This window comes from Podarcis gaigeae, assembly GCF_964106915.1.
Source record: "Podarcis gaigeae genome assembly, chromosome: 4".
In the NCBI taxonomy this organism is placed as follows: Eukaryota; Metazoa; Chordata; class Lepidosauria; order Squamata; family Lacertidae; genus Podarcis; species Podarcis gaigeae.
Window position 1 is genome coordinate 80390046 of NC_139677.1, and position 15163 is coordinate 80405208.

General features: G+C 39.1%; 2 protein-coding genes across 11 annotated transcripts in view; both read right to left on the minus strand.

Moving 5' to 3' along the window:
• LOC310843240 (cilia- and flagella-associated protein 337-like) overlaps window positions 1–15163 on the minus strand; it is a 1288916-nt gene that overhangs the window by 1021733 nt on the left and 252020 nt on the right. The window lies entirely within an intron of this gene.
• Window positions 1–15163, minus strand: part of FRY (FRY microtubule binding protein) — a 193758-nt gene that overhangs the window by 126632 nt on the left and 51963 nt on the right. The gene's annotated exons all lie outside the window — the stretch shown is intronic.

Here is a 15163-nt window from a genome sequence, read left to right on the forward strand (position 1 = left end):
GTGAAATCTTGTGCAAGTCTTGTGCAAGCATTTGCAGAACTGTATTTGCTGCTGTTTTCCTTCCACTCATGGTCCAAACCACATCAGCTATGCAGAGCAACACTTTTTCCTGGCTTTCTTCCTCCTGGTATTCTTTATAGATGTATAACTTTGAGAAGCATATTTATCTACTTAGATATTTGTAGACCACTAGCTACCATCCTGGAACAACTAGCACAAAACCTTAATAACCCAAAACAGCAAAGATTTTGGCAACAATCCAGTGCATAGTTGAATGCACCGAACTCCCAAATCAATGAAATTTAAGCATGCCCAGCTTTGCACCTAAAGGAGTGAAATCCTGTAATCAGCTGTGACATTCTCTATAAACAAGCACCATCAGTGTATAAACATGTAGAATTCCTGACATTGCAATATAAACACTCGATATACCTTGCATAAGACCTGATCAACAGGGAATTCTGAACAAAGTTTACAAGGCAATTCAATAACTCCCTCTAGCATGCAGTATCCCAAAGACCACCAACTGATCATTCACCTATCTGGGAAGGCACTTCAGGAATTGTTACGGATTTTTTTTAGGTTTATTCAATAATAATTTAATATAGCTAAAAAATAACCCCAAAAGCTCCAAACTGAAGCTTATGAGACATCTGAAGTCAATGGAATATTGCCAACAATATTTAAGAACCTGGCTCTATTTTCAGTGGCAGATGATGCAACCATATATGAAGAATGCTTAAATTGATAATGCAAATGTGCTTCATATCCCAGAAAGAAAGTAGTAGTCTTCTCAGTAATAAGATACATGTAAAGTCAATCTCTATAGCTATATTCTGACAGTTTAATTTAGAGGAATATTAACTTTTCGGTAACTACATTGCTTTTGTTCTGCGGAGTGGCAATGTTGTATTCTTGTTATAGCAAACAGTGTTGATAATTCCATACACAACATGATGAAACAAAGGCATAGAAAGGGCACACCAGGGAAGGTTAACGACCAATAGATACAACTGCCTAGGGCATCACCCAGGCACTGGCCAGATCCTGACCAGCTTAGCACCAGCAAAGGTTGCTGCATTATGTACACGGGAAAGGCAATGTCTGATAGTACATAGCTGTGTACCTAGCATAAAGTAAGATTACATATAATTTGATTGATGTCTAAAAATATGTCAGGTTCAAAAATGGTGTACTGCTTCACTCATATGATTGATCTGCTTGCAGAGCTGGCATCAGTGCTAAGCATCCCACCTTTTTGCCAGTCTGGGAAAGGAAGACACACGTTGCATACTGCTCAACAATCCCAATTTAAGTGGGACAGACCAGAATTACAGAAACCAATCCCAGTTTCTGATTGGATCCTGAAATGTCCCAGTTTTTAGATCTTACATTCTTGCTAGCATGCACTTAGTTTTTAAGGTTTAGAAAGTTTAGAATTTGGTAGAGGCTTTAGTATTTTTATTCTGAGAGGCTGAGTGCCGCTAAAAATGTGTAAATAACATCTAACACACAAAATGGGATTTGTATACAGTGGTACCTTGGATTAAGAACTTAATTCGTTCTGGAGGTCCGTTCTTAACCTGAAACTGTTCTGTACCACTTTAGCTAATGGGGCCTGCTACTGCCGCTGCGCCGCGGCTGTGCGATTTCTGTTCTCATGCTGAAGCAAAGTTCTTAACCTGAGGTACTATTTCTGGGTTAGCGGAGTCTGTAACCTGAAGCGTCTGTAACCCAAGGTACCACTGTAATTTGATTTCCAAAAGTTATCTTGGCCATAAGTCCCAAAAACCGCCCATAAGTGGATGACCTTTACAGCTCTACTGTACTGTGCCCGCATTCAGAAAAAGTACCCCTTGTTTCCCCTTCATCAAATTTTGGAAGCTATGCAAGTATGAAAACACTTCACCATCTAATTGCAATCACACAAAGATTGCCACAGTTCTCCTGTTTTCCTAATCCTATACCTCAAAATCCATCACAGCTACCAACATTTAAAAATTCAACAGAATTTTACCACTGCTTTTCTTTCATGTGGAAAGAGAAACATGCAGGGATTTTAAAGGACTCTACAGTTGAGTAGTATGAGAGGCCATTCTTCACACAGAGACATTTTCAGATAACTAGACTAAAGCTAGCTAGAAGGAGGAACCCACTCTTTAGTCAGCAATTTATTCAGCCCTGTTGAGGTGGGATTATAGAATACAAGACTGCTTCACAGATTCATTGCTCTACTAGTGTTAACTAGCAAACCAAGTCTCATCTGCTATTTGTAAAAACATGCTATTTTTAACACTTAAGAGATTATTGGAAAACCTTTTATGCAATAGTAGGTTTATTTTTGCTGTAAAGTTTACATGCTAAATTCTCGCACAAGTACTGCTTTAAGACAGCAGATCCGTCTGCTATTTATAGCTGATAGTAGGAGCTCGTCACATTTAGAGTATGACATCACTATGGGAATATTTCCTTTCACTTATGGAAACGCCCTTATGACAGGAACTAAACATAGGCATTTTCCACTTCTGGTTTTTAAAATAATAAAGTCATGTTTTCGCTTTCAATACTGACTGTTAGTAATGCAATTATTTCTAGTAAATTCTCTCTACCTAGCCAACAACTCCTGAATTGTCTCAAACCACAAACATCTTACAAAACCCATTAAGATCATATGTAAAAAAATTAACATTTCATATCAAGAGATGGTAAAATGCCCACTTTTTCTAATTCGAGAAAATCACAACAACATCTTGTACCTGCATAAAGTTTTTTTATGCCATGCTCACCAGACCTAGTCCATTTTTTTGTTTCCAACTGCTGCCATCTCTGATGGCTCTGAGACATTCACAAGAACACAAAGACAACATGCCTCCATGCCAGAACAAGAAGTCCTTATAGCTCAATGGGACTTTTACGCCTTTCCTTTCCAAATCTGTTTAGGAGGGTCAGGAGATGAAAGAAAAGATCATTCTGTCTGGCACTGATGAAACCACCTTCTTAGCATGACATTGTATTCCACCCTATATATCTGACCATGTTAATACCTCCCTCCAAAAAGATCCGTGAGAATCTCATGGATCCATGTCCCCCTACATTTACAAAGGAGAGGAACTGAATACTGTACCAGATCTCTTTAAACCCGTCCACTTTGCCCATGCCATTGGCCACCCTACATGATGAGTCATGTACCCTGCCAGCTTTATACATCATGCAGCTGCCAATAAATGCATGACCACCTCCTTATAAAGCAATCAAGGTCCATCATACATAGAAAGCAATGGATTTGGGGCTAATATTTGCTGGACAATAGCACATCTAATTCTGAACATCTTCAGTTTCGAGTTCTAGTATACTGAGAGAGCAGAGAAAATTTATCTCCCTGCAACATTTCTAATGTTGTAAATCCATTTTATGTCCCCCTTCACCTTTCCCCAAACAAATAAAATCCCCATTGTTTTATCCTTTTCACATGAAAAACACACCAACCCCTTGACCATTCTAGTTGCCTTTCTCTGGGTGTCAGTCTGTTCTAAAACCAGGAAATTTCAAGACACAAAGAGATAATATTTCTAGTTTCTTGATGATTCAGGGTACTGTTTAAATACCCAAAACCTCTGGTCAAAGCTACCAGAATTATTTATTTATTGAGCAACTATAATTTTCATAACTTGTACCCATTCGTTCTTGCCTCACTCACCTCTGCCTTTCCATGCTGTTGTTGTTTATTTTATTTCTAGACCACCCATTGGCCAAGGTCTTCTGGGTGGTTTACAAAACCTAACAAATGCAATGCAGTATTAACTTCATTCCAGCAGCGGGAAGGCGTTCAAAGGCGTGTCACTCAACAATCAGTAATATCACTAAAGAGCCGTATATTTTAAATAATGTGTAGCCAAACACGCACATGAAAATAAAATGGGAGAAAACAATGCGAAGCACTGTGTGGGTAAAACAACAAACTGATATAATTCATTAGCAATAAACATCACGTGTCACTTGAGAACACTTGTAGTGGGACAACACTTTCCAGCAGGCACAATGACAAGCTATATTGGCATAATGGATTATTATGCCTGGTGTCATGAGATCAGCTCTATGGCACATCCAAAACATAACAATCAATTCTGCAGATACTTCAGAGTGGGGAAAACCTAAAGAAACAAAACTATGTGAGGCAGGAATGTGAAGTAACTGAATGCTTATTTTTATGTCAAGCATATACTGGCTTTGTATCCCACCCTTCAAGAGGCTCAAAGCAACATACATTGTGCTTTTGGGCGGATGGTGCAATTTTTGGTCTCTCTCAACTACAGTACTGTAGCTATTCAAAAATATATTCCAACCCTGTAACCTAACCTAATGGAGGTTGGATCCACGTAATTCAATTAAAGCACATTTTACGCACATTTAAGGCAAGTGGCTTCCGCCAAAGAATCCTTGGAATGGTAGCTGAGGGTGCTGGGAATTTTAACTCTGTGAGGGATAAACTACAGTTCCCATAATTCTTTCTTGGAAGTCAAGTGCTTTACAGGCCTGCCGAACCTGCTTTAAATGTGGTGTGGATGTAACAGGAGTCAGTTTGTAAGTCTAGTAGATACATGGCTTTGAAACACCCAACCCTATATTTGGCTTTAGTTCTCTAGTACTAATAGAATGTTCTATCCATGGGTAGGCAAATTAAGGCCCAGGGGCCTGTTCCGGCCCAGTCGCCTTCTCAATCAGCGTGTTTTTACATGAGTAGAATGTGTGCTTTTATTTAAAATGCATCTCTGGGTTATTTGTGGGGCATAGGAATTTGTCCATTTCCCCCCCCCCTCAAAATATAGTCTCCCCCCCCCCAAGGTCTGAGGGACAGTGGAGCGGCCCCCTGTTGAAAAAGTTTGCTGACCCCTGCCCTGTCCTTCGAAAACTTGCTTTCAACAAATCATTTACCAAAGTACTGAAATCCTACACGCACTTTCCTTCTGGTAATGATAAATTAAGCAAAAAGTAAATCACCATTGTTTCCAGGGCCTTCTGAATGAAAGGTAGCAAAAGGGTGTCGTGGGATTATTTGTTCTAATTATATTGTTCAAAGATCATGCATTACAGTTAAGTAATTTTCTCATCTTCAAAAGGTATTAGTTACAACAGGATTCCTACTTTGTGGAAATTATGATGCTCCGGGGTTCTCAGGGGGGCGGGGGTGGGGTATGTTATCTGGTGCCAGTTAAAAATCTCATTACAAATAATAGCCAGTTGAAGAAAGATTAATGAAGTGTTGGATGGTGACAGTGGGAAAAATAAGTTATTTCTTGAAAGCTGTTTCCTGTGGATGTTCTCTTGAAAGAAAGAGAAAAGGCAGAAGAACTGTTATAAGATGGAATTCTACCCAGCAGAAACACTTTTCGCATTGACTCTCGACTTTATTTATTTATTTGTCTAATAGAATGTATGTACCATTTGATTGTAAAAACAAACAAAACCCTCCCAGTGGTTTCCCAAAATATAAAATAAAACATAAAAAATTATCAATAATAACATCTAAACATTTTGAATATTCAAAAGTATTGAATATTCAAAAATATTCAAAAGGTGATTAAAATCAAGAATTGTACTAATGAATCAGCACAAAAATGTTATATGTGTTAATGATGGTCACTGAACCATATAATTAAGAGAAACTTACAACTACTGATTCAATTGGCCCTAAATCAGGCTTCCTCAACCTCGGCCCTCCAGATGTTTTGAGACTACAGTTCCCATCGTCCCTGACCACTGGTCCTGCTAGATAGGGATCATGGGAGTTGTAGGCCACAAACATCTGGAGGGCCAAGGTTGAGAAAGCCTGCCCTAAATGGAATGCCTTGATTGGAAACCACTCAGTGCTACAGATCATGTGTAAATCCAGCAGTGCCAGTTGTGATGTAGCAATGCCCTACATAACAACACATACTGCCTGGTGTCAGAGAGTTGCAAAGTGTAGGTGCTGCCACACTAAAAGAGTGTTTTCTCACAAGGATGGAACTAGTATTAAGTGGCACTTGTGGCAGTGACAATTCCGCAGATTGAAGTGGTCAAATGGGTGTATATGGGGTAAAGAAAGGAAACCAGTCCCAAAATTTAAAGGGCTTTATATACTAGTAGAAACACCTTGAACTTGCCCTGGTAGCAAATGGGCAACCATTTCAGATCTTTAAGTGGAGGTGTTATATGCTGACAGGGAGGGGAGGAAAACAGAGGCAATGATAAACAAAGATTTTTTTTTATTACAGGTGCTTAGACTTAGTTTCAACAGAGGAGGACTTTGTCGACTGTGGCAAAAGTTTCACAGAAAAGGTAGGCATTGAGGCTGGCCTTGGAGGAAAGGAGACAGCTTAGGTTCACATAGGGATTCTGCAAGGGTAAACGACAATGAGAAAGAAAAAGTGGAATCACTTAAGGGGAAAGACCTTCAGAGAGTTGAGGGTGGCAGCCTGGTTTTTAAAACTTATTTTATAATTTAATAAGAAGTGTACGAAGAAAGAAACTACCCATCTTTTAAGAAAGGCACTATTACATCAAATTCTAAGTCAGAATCTGTAGTCAATTGATCCAGAGAAATCAGAACAGTTTTTCCCCCCACTCAAAGGAGGGGATACTGCTGCATCAGTCCTGCAACATCAGGTTAGATATCCCCTAGGCATTGCATGAGAGAGTAAACAAGGAAGTAAAGCGACTGTGGTTCAGTCCTACGCAATGTTTATATACCACTCGACTATAAAAAAAGAAGAAGCAAGCAAACCTCAAAGCAGTTTTATACAGGTCTAATAATTTTCAATGGAACTTAGTCCAATCCAGGTTATGTGTCCATAGAATTGCAGCCCCAGATGTTAATTTTTCAAAGAAAAAACAGCAAACATCAGACCAAACCAGTATGTAGGGAAGCTACCCACAAAACTATGAGCTTCAATGAGAAATTTTCAAACATGGTGTTCAAAGAAAGAGATTTTGTTAAGAAATGTGTCATATCTATCGAGTAGAAGATTTCACAGCTGAAAACGTGTCCAAATACCAACCTGATTCACATTACAGAACAGCAGAGGTAACTTGCATTATCAGTGCACTAGATAAATATACCTTTTTTAAAGGCAGAGAGGTCTATTTAGAATCACGCAACAGTACTGCCACTTCAGTCAAAGAATTTCCAAACAATCCATTAAAATGATAAAAGTAAATCAAGAGCACTTCATTTCATAAAATACACTACTTAAACACAAACACAATGAATAAGCTGCATTTGAAGTAGGTTTTTTAAAAAAATAATAATAACAATTATAACTGACACAGATCACTCATCTATGAACAAGTTAACATAAAAAAGTCCTACTCTCTCAGACCACAGGTTCATCTGGTCCAGCATCTTGTAAGCAGCCCAGAGGCTTCCAGGAAACCCACAAGCAAGGCAAGGAGGCAGCAAATCTCTGTGATATTCAGAGGCACAATGTGACCTCTGAACCTGGTGGTTCCATTTTGCCATCATGGGGTAGTCAAGATAGGTTCTCCTGTGCAAGTCCCACCGGGATGACTGGGAGGTGCACAACAGCACTTCCCTATAAACTGTGGCCACATCAACATACATTTAAATTACCTTTAAACTAAGCATACAACTTCCACCTCAATCTTGAAAATAGTTGTTTACCCCTCACAGAGCTATAATTCCTAGCACCCTTAGCAAACTGCAGCTCCCCGAATCCTTTTGGGAAAGCCCACATCCTTTAAATGTGCTTTATATATACGTGACCTGTGACCCTGTGTTTAAAGAGGAGCACTTACAATCCATCCAAATCCATCAAGGCTTTCAAGGCATTTATAGCCTTGTATCATCTTTGGGAATATTTTTACTCTAGCACCAGCACCAGCACAACTTCTTAACATCCCCCCTCCCCTTTCCCTTCTTTCACCTTGTGATATGCTTTGCTGGACTGAAATCCAACAGCGCATCCCTTAGCAAGTTGAATCTGAAGTAAATCCCAAGGTGTCCCAACGGAGCCTGTTCACAAGGAAGTGTGCCTCGCTAGAATTGTAGCCTGTATAAAAACACACTTCTGCTAGCATCTGTTGAGCAGTCTTGCATTGAGTCTGAATGTGTTTGAAAGTTCCTAATGGGCACACAAAATGCTATGCACTCATATGCACTTCTTTGATGAACTATCGTAAAAAAAAAGAGAGAGGAGGATATTCCTGTGGCATTGCAAAATAGACAGGGAACAGTTCTGCTTAAGTGTTGTGCACCGTTGGTTAAAAAAAGCAGCACAAACCAGTGGGTGTGAGAATGTGGGCATCCACTTAATCTCTGTTTATAACATGAAGGGGGAAACAGACAGAAGTAGAGGAGCTGAGGGAAAATGATGGAGCGGTACCTGTGAGGGAAGCATTGGTCCACATGATCGTTCGTGGGGATATGGAACATAACGGGAAAGCCAACATCTGCTTCACAAGGTCCTATCTACAGAGTGAAATATACTGGAAATACTACACTAAACATATAAGGGGTATAGTCACATAGGGGTTTAGGATTTAATGCAGACTTGTGGAGTTTACAAATCATCATCAACAACAAAAAGTTAGTGAGAACATGATACAGTGGTACCTCGGGTTAAGTACTTAATTTGTTCCGGAGGTCTGTTCTTAACCTGAAACTGTTCTTAACCTGAAGCACCACTTTAACTAATGGGGTCTCTCTCTGCCGCTGCGCCGCGGAGCACGATTTCTGTTCTCATCCTGAAGCAAAGTTCTTAACCCAAGGTAATATTTCTGGGTTAGCGAAGTCTGTAACCTGAAGCATATGTAACCTGAAGCGTATGTAACCCGAGGTATCACTGTACAAGCATTTAAAATGCTGAGCAAAGTTTATAAGCAATACCCACTTGTCTTTCCTCAAAATAACTCTTACAAGATCTCCTCAGTCCACGTTGTACTTTGCATCCTGCCTATCATAAACTCTTATGTTCAACTAGTATATTGCATCATGAAGGTGAAATGTCAAAAGAAAGGAAGAATCGGCATTACCCAGCAGGACCAATGGCTGCGACTCTGTATAAGGCAGCTTCTCATGCTCCTATTAGCTCTTTGGGGGCTAATGCAAATAACAAGTCTGCTGTGAAAGGCCTCTCTTCACAGAAACCTAGAAGAGCCAGGTCCCTGGGACCAGCATACCCATCCCAGTATGGCAGCATTGTACTGCTGCCATTAGCTAAGTTAGCGACAAGAGGATCTGGATAGCCATTTTGGCATATGAAACGTTAATAAGGCGTGCCTGTGATTTTCAATGCCATTATTCATTTACAGGGCTGAGAGCAGCAACTGTGAAAGGCATCAGGGAAGCCAGGGAGGTGCCGCCAAAATTACCCACCTGGCCCTTATGCCAACCAATGAACAGTCATTGTGCAATGTTTACTTCAGAACTGATGAGTAAGATATATGCAGATGTACAAAAGGTGTGGCAGTTAGAGCTGTAGAGAAACATGAAATGCCACTTCCATATGCTGCAGTTTTTGAATTCTGGAAATGTTTGGAGCAAAAGGCTTTTGGGGGAACGACCAGTTTTAAGGCAGGGTGGGGTGGGCCCAAAGCTCTTTCCTCGTTGGTGCCAAGATGGTGGAACACCCTGCCCATTCCTGTTGGTCTTCTGAAAGACAGCCAAGGCCTACTTTTTTCCCCAGGAAGCAAATTTTTGGCACTGCTAATAAAATTGGCCAGAGCCTGATGCTTTTATACTAAATCTGTTTTTTTAAAAAAACAAACAAACCTGAAATGTTAGTTTACTTTTTCAAATCAATACATTTTATGTATTTTAATATATGCACTTGTTTGCAGCCTTAAAAATTCATTTAAAAAGATGGGATAGAACTCCCAAGATGAAAGAAAATAAAAGTCACCATGGGTCTTTTGTACACATGTAAAATTTGTTTGATTTGCTGCTTCCAAACCATGTTCTGGATGTCTAATATGGAATGGCTGCCCCCCCCCCAAAAAAATATGGTCCTCTGTTTGGGTCCATGATGCTATTATGACAATGTTTCTCATTTCTAATGATTAATGTGTCAACAATCACTTATCAGTGAATCCTGCAAGCTCTGTGCCTTCCTCAATGTCCCTCAGATCTCATATAAATATATGTATATAAGAATACTTACGTTCAGTGATTTCAGTAGTCTACTCTGAGTATGACTAATGCCCAAAATTGCCCCATAGTAATAAAAGTATAATTTAAAATCAGAGACTTCAATGTACCCAGTTGTCTCGGGCAATATCCAATGAACACATTCTATTAGTGGAACAATTTCCATCTGTGAACCTCCCCACAACCCAAAGAACAGATTTGGGGGGCTGCAGTGGAAGGAGAGAAGGGAGTGCCATTGTTCAAGCAAGGAACCTTGCACTGACAGGAGCTTACTTTCTACATTAGATGCTCCCAGGTAAATGCATGACTCCAGACTCAAGACTGCAATCCTAAACAAATTCATTACTGAGTAAGCCCCACTGAACTCATTGAGGATAACTTCTGAGTAAACCTGCACAGGAGTGTGCTGTTACATCATTTTAAAAAGTCGCCATGTTGTCTTTGTCTACATTTTTACGTAGTGAATTGAATTTTTATGGATATATGTATTTATATTCTTCTTTTCAAGGCCCACATCATCACTTGAGGACTCACATGACGAAACAAACAAATTCAAATACTAAACAAGCACACACAGTATGAATGGATGCCGTTGTGACTGAACAGATGGGGGATTGGTGCATGAAGATTTCCTTTGGGTTCGAGGCTTGAGGTATGCATGAGTAGGTTAAGTGAAGAGAAGGCTGATATCCTGGTAAAGTATTGATATAAATTAAATAGAAATTGTAATGTTTATATTAAGCATGGATTTATCAGATTCTTTTTGAATTACTGTGTTGGTATTGACCCACATTTATTGCTTACTAATTTATTACTATTAATTTGGAAAATGTTCACCTACCTTTCCTCCAAAGACCCCAGGGCAGGTTACAACAATAAAATGTACACAAAAGCAAGTTCCAGTATTGTTTTTACTTTCATTTCACTGATGAGTTACTGTGTTTTATTATTATGCTGATGTAGATATAGCAAATTGACTGAAATGTTATGGATATGTTTTGGTTCTTTTTGAAAGTTTGTTATTGTCATGACTCACTTTGAGCTGAATTTTGTTCCCTTTAAAACAAGGCAGTGGTTCTAAAACATGTGGCTGCTATAAAATAGGGTTGCCATATTTAAAATAGTCAAAATCTGGAAATTGAGCTTTTGGGGGGCAAAGTCAATGAAAATTTAAGTTTTTGAGCTATTTTTAAGGGAATTCACCAAAATCTACATTTGCCATACATCCAGATGGCAACCCTACTACGAAAACAAACTAAAAAAGTGAGAAGGGTATTATAAACCATAAAACTGGTTATAAAGCCATGTTTTAGAAATGGAAGTCAACACAAACTGAATGTTGAGAGTACACATTGGATATATATTAGGGGTGCACATCAGGTCTGTCTGTGGACTGAATACCAACATGAATTAACAAAATTTGCGAGTCATTTTGCCTGCAAAACATTCAACACTTGACCTGACACGACTCAGTTGGTCTGTCCTATCCATATAATTTCAGGGTGGTTTTTTTGTTTTTGTTTTTTGTTGTTGTTTTTAAAGGTAATTCAGAATGCCATGAATGTGATTTCCTGTAACCAGTCCCCAACCCGCCCAGTCCTCTACAGGCTTCTCCCGTCCCTCCAAAAGGGACCAGTTGTTTGTCTTCACAAAACATCTGGTCTAACCTGTGTGCATTAGGCTAAATTAGTTGCCATGTGTATATTATTAGCTGAAGCCAAAATGGACTCTTGCTTTGAGGAGTGATTCCTTTACATGATTATGAGTCTGAAATACTTTTCCATTTCATACTGGTGCTTTGAAGTTTCTACTGCAATTATTTGTATGTTTTAATAGATTTAATATAGATAAAAAGTTTACATTCTATTACTGTTTATTTTTTTAATCGCCCCTTATGCTTTTAGCTCTTTCTGTTCAACAACAACAGCAACAACACAAATAATAATTTTATTATTTATACCCCACCCATCTGGCTGGGTTTCCCTAGCCATTCTGGGCGGCTTACAGTACATATAAAACATATTAAAACATCAAACATTAAAATCTGCCTTGAGTCCCTACTGTCAGGGGAAAAGATGGGATATAAAAAAATACAATAATAATTATACTGGGATGGAGAGCCTGTAGCCCTGTGGCTATATTGTTGTACTACAACTCCCATTGTTCCTGAGCACTGGCCATGATGGGAGTTGGGAGTCCAACAGCATCTGCATGGCTGCAGGCTTCACATTCTGAGAACAGGCAGAGTACGGTGGTACCTTGGGTTAAGAACTTAATTCGTTCTGGAGGTCCGTTCTTAACCTGAAACTGTTCTTAACCTGAAGCACCACTTTAGCTAATGGGGCCTCCCGCTGCTGCCGCGACGCTGCTGCGCAATTTCTGTTATCATCCTGAAGCAAAGTTCTTAACCCAGGGTACTACTGTATTTCTGGGTTAGTGGAGTCTGTAACCTGGAGCGTCTGTAACCTGAAGCGTCTGTAACCCGAGGTACCACTGTATGTTGAAAGTTAATTCACGTAGACTGCAATCATATAAGCACACTTACTGACTTCAGTGGGGCTTACTCACTAGTAAGACTTGCTTCTGAGTAAACCTGCTTAGGCATGTCCTCACAGTCACTTAGAAATGCTGTGTGCTTTGAAATATTTAAGCAATGGTTTCAAAAAGCTAACTATTTTAAAATGCCGTTAAATTCTTGTAATTGTTACTTACTGTAAATAATTAATTACCAATACAGTACTAGAATGATTTTTATTTATTAATATTACATTATATTATAATACATCAGGAATCCATTTGGGATGGATGAATGTAAGCTTTGATGCTGATTCGTACCAATGCGTCAGCACAAAAATGTTGTACTTGTTAATAAGGGCACTGAACCATATTATTAAGAGAAACGTACGACTACTGATTCAATGGTATGCCTTGACTGATGCTACAGACCGTGTTTAAATCCAGCAATGCCAATTCTTATGCAGCAATGACCTGCATAACAACACTTACCTACTCATTCAGTACAGCTGTACTGAGTTCAGTTTCACATTGTTTTGTCAGTATTCTTCCTGCAGAAGACCTTCAGGGTTTTCCATAATCTCCCCCATGGTCTCTTAGATCTCTCAGATCATCATATGCAAATATAACAGAATGGGCTAGTTCAGACAATGGTGACCACAGGGCAAAACTGGAAACTTCCACTTCAGTTTTTGGTTAGCTGCAGCTTGCCGTTTCATAGAAACCCAACCAACTTATTAATCTTAACTATTGTTTGATTGAAATAAGCCAACTTCAAAATATGGTTTGTTTCAGACCTTAGTTAAGATGGCCCACAGTGTAGGCTGAGATGCAACACTAAACCACAGTTAATCCAAAATGGACATGAAAGCTTCTAGCCTCCACCTTGCAGTCATGCTGGAGGTGAGGGGAGAGTTTACTGTGATGTCTGAACTGGCCCACTGTGTCTCAGGTGAGGGATTAGTTGGCTCCTAGCCATGCTGAGACACTGAGAATGACAGCTGAGTAGCAGTATCACATTTTGAGAGGCTCTTGGGTCACAACTTGGAAACCAAAGTTTCCTTTACACCTTTTCCCAAGAACCTATGCTATGCCTGCAGCTGTGGAGGCCACAGACCAAGCATACAGAGCCACTGTTCTTCTGTACTCTGCCCTTCCCATGCCCTTGAGTCTCTACAGTATTTAATGGAGAGCACTTTGTAGCAGGACAGAAACAGGAAAACACAACAAGCATGTAAAGGAAGCGCAAGGAAGGTGAAAAGAAAGCAAGAAACCTGCTCCAAGTCGGAGTTTCAACTTCCCACCTTGACCTGGTTCCTCTCACCTTGCAATCAACATAATAATGGCTGTTCTCCAAACTCAGGTAGACGTTACTTTAAAAATAGGCTGCTGCTCAAGCATGAGCAAGCTCACTTGCAATTTCAAACAAGTGGCATTTAAGCCTCACCCCAACAGTCACTACAGGAAACTCTTAAACAAATGTATGGCCCTATCTATGCAAATATGCAGCAACTTCTTATCCATTTCTTTTTTAAACTACTTGATAGATTGAAGTTTTGCCTTTTAGACTTATTACAAAACAAGCTTAAATAAATAAAACAGACTGTATTGTCTATTTCTGATAAGCCTAAATGCACCAAAGAAATGTCTGTCTTCAGAGAATGGCAAAAAAAGACAGACAGACCATGAATCAATTTCATTGTTATAGAAAAGAATTATGTTGAGAAATAAGTGCTCCTGATAATCTCACCTTGTGACATTTGTGTACAGTATAGAAAAGCTGTTCAACTTCTAAGCATCTTTCCAATGAAAGGCTATAGAACTTGATGAAGTGAATGCTGATACATGGCAATAAAATATTCAGCTAATTTTCATTAAGCCTATACCACTTACAGTACAAGTTGAAGAACTACCTTGACTTCACATTACGTGTTTTTCAAAGGAACACAATGTTCCATGACAAAATCCTACCACATTTTATTTCCCCTCTTCTGTAATTCTGGATCTAATATCCATTTAAAATCAATTAATGGTAGCTGAAAAACCCAAAGTGCATTAATGCTGTAATATATTCTAGAAGTATGGAACATGAGAATGATTTTGGAACAGGGCAATTTTTAAAAATGTTGTTGAGGTAACAATATTATCCAAGGTGATTTCACAGTTCTCTTATGAAGAAAATTAAGACTAATCTTATAGACTATACTGAGCTATAAAATAGTGCTAATAGGTATCATTCACAGATGGTGCCCTTGATATATCAATTACAAACTGTAATATCCTGATGTATCTAAATTAGGTTTTTTAGATTTATAATCAGGTACCGTAATTAGTACCACACTAAAAGTACAAATCTTAAATCCATCATATGTCAGAGTTCCTTAATAGCAAATATAGCCTAGCTGTATTTTTCTAGAGAGAATGTGCATTTCAGAAGTCGGTGGAATCTGATGCTGTTCGTGTTTGCTGACGTAATAGAGGCATGAGCTGGACACATTTTTAAAA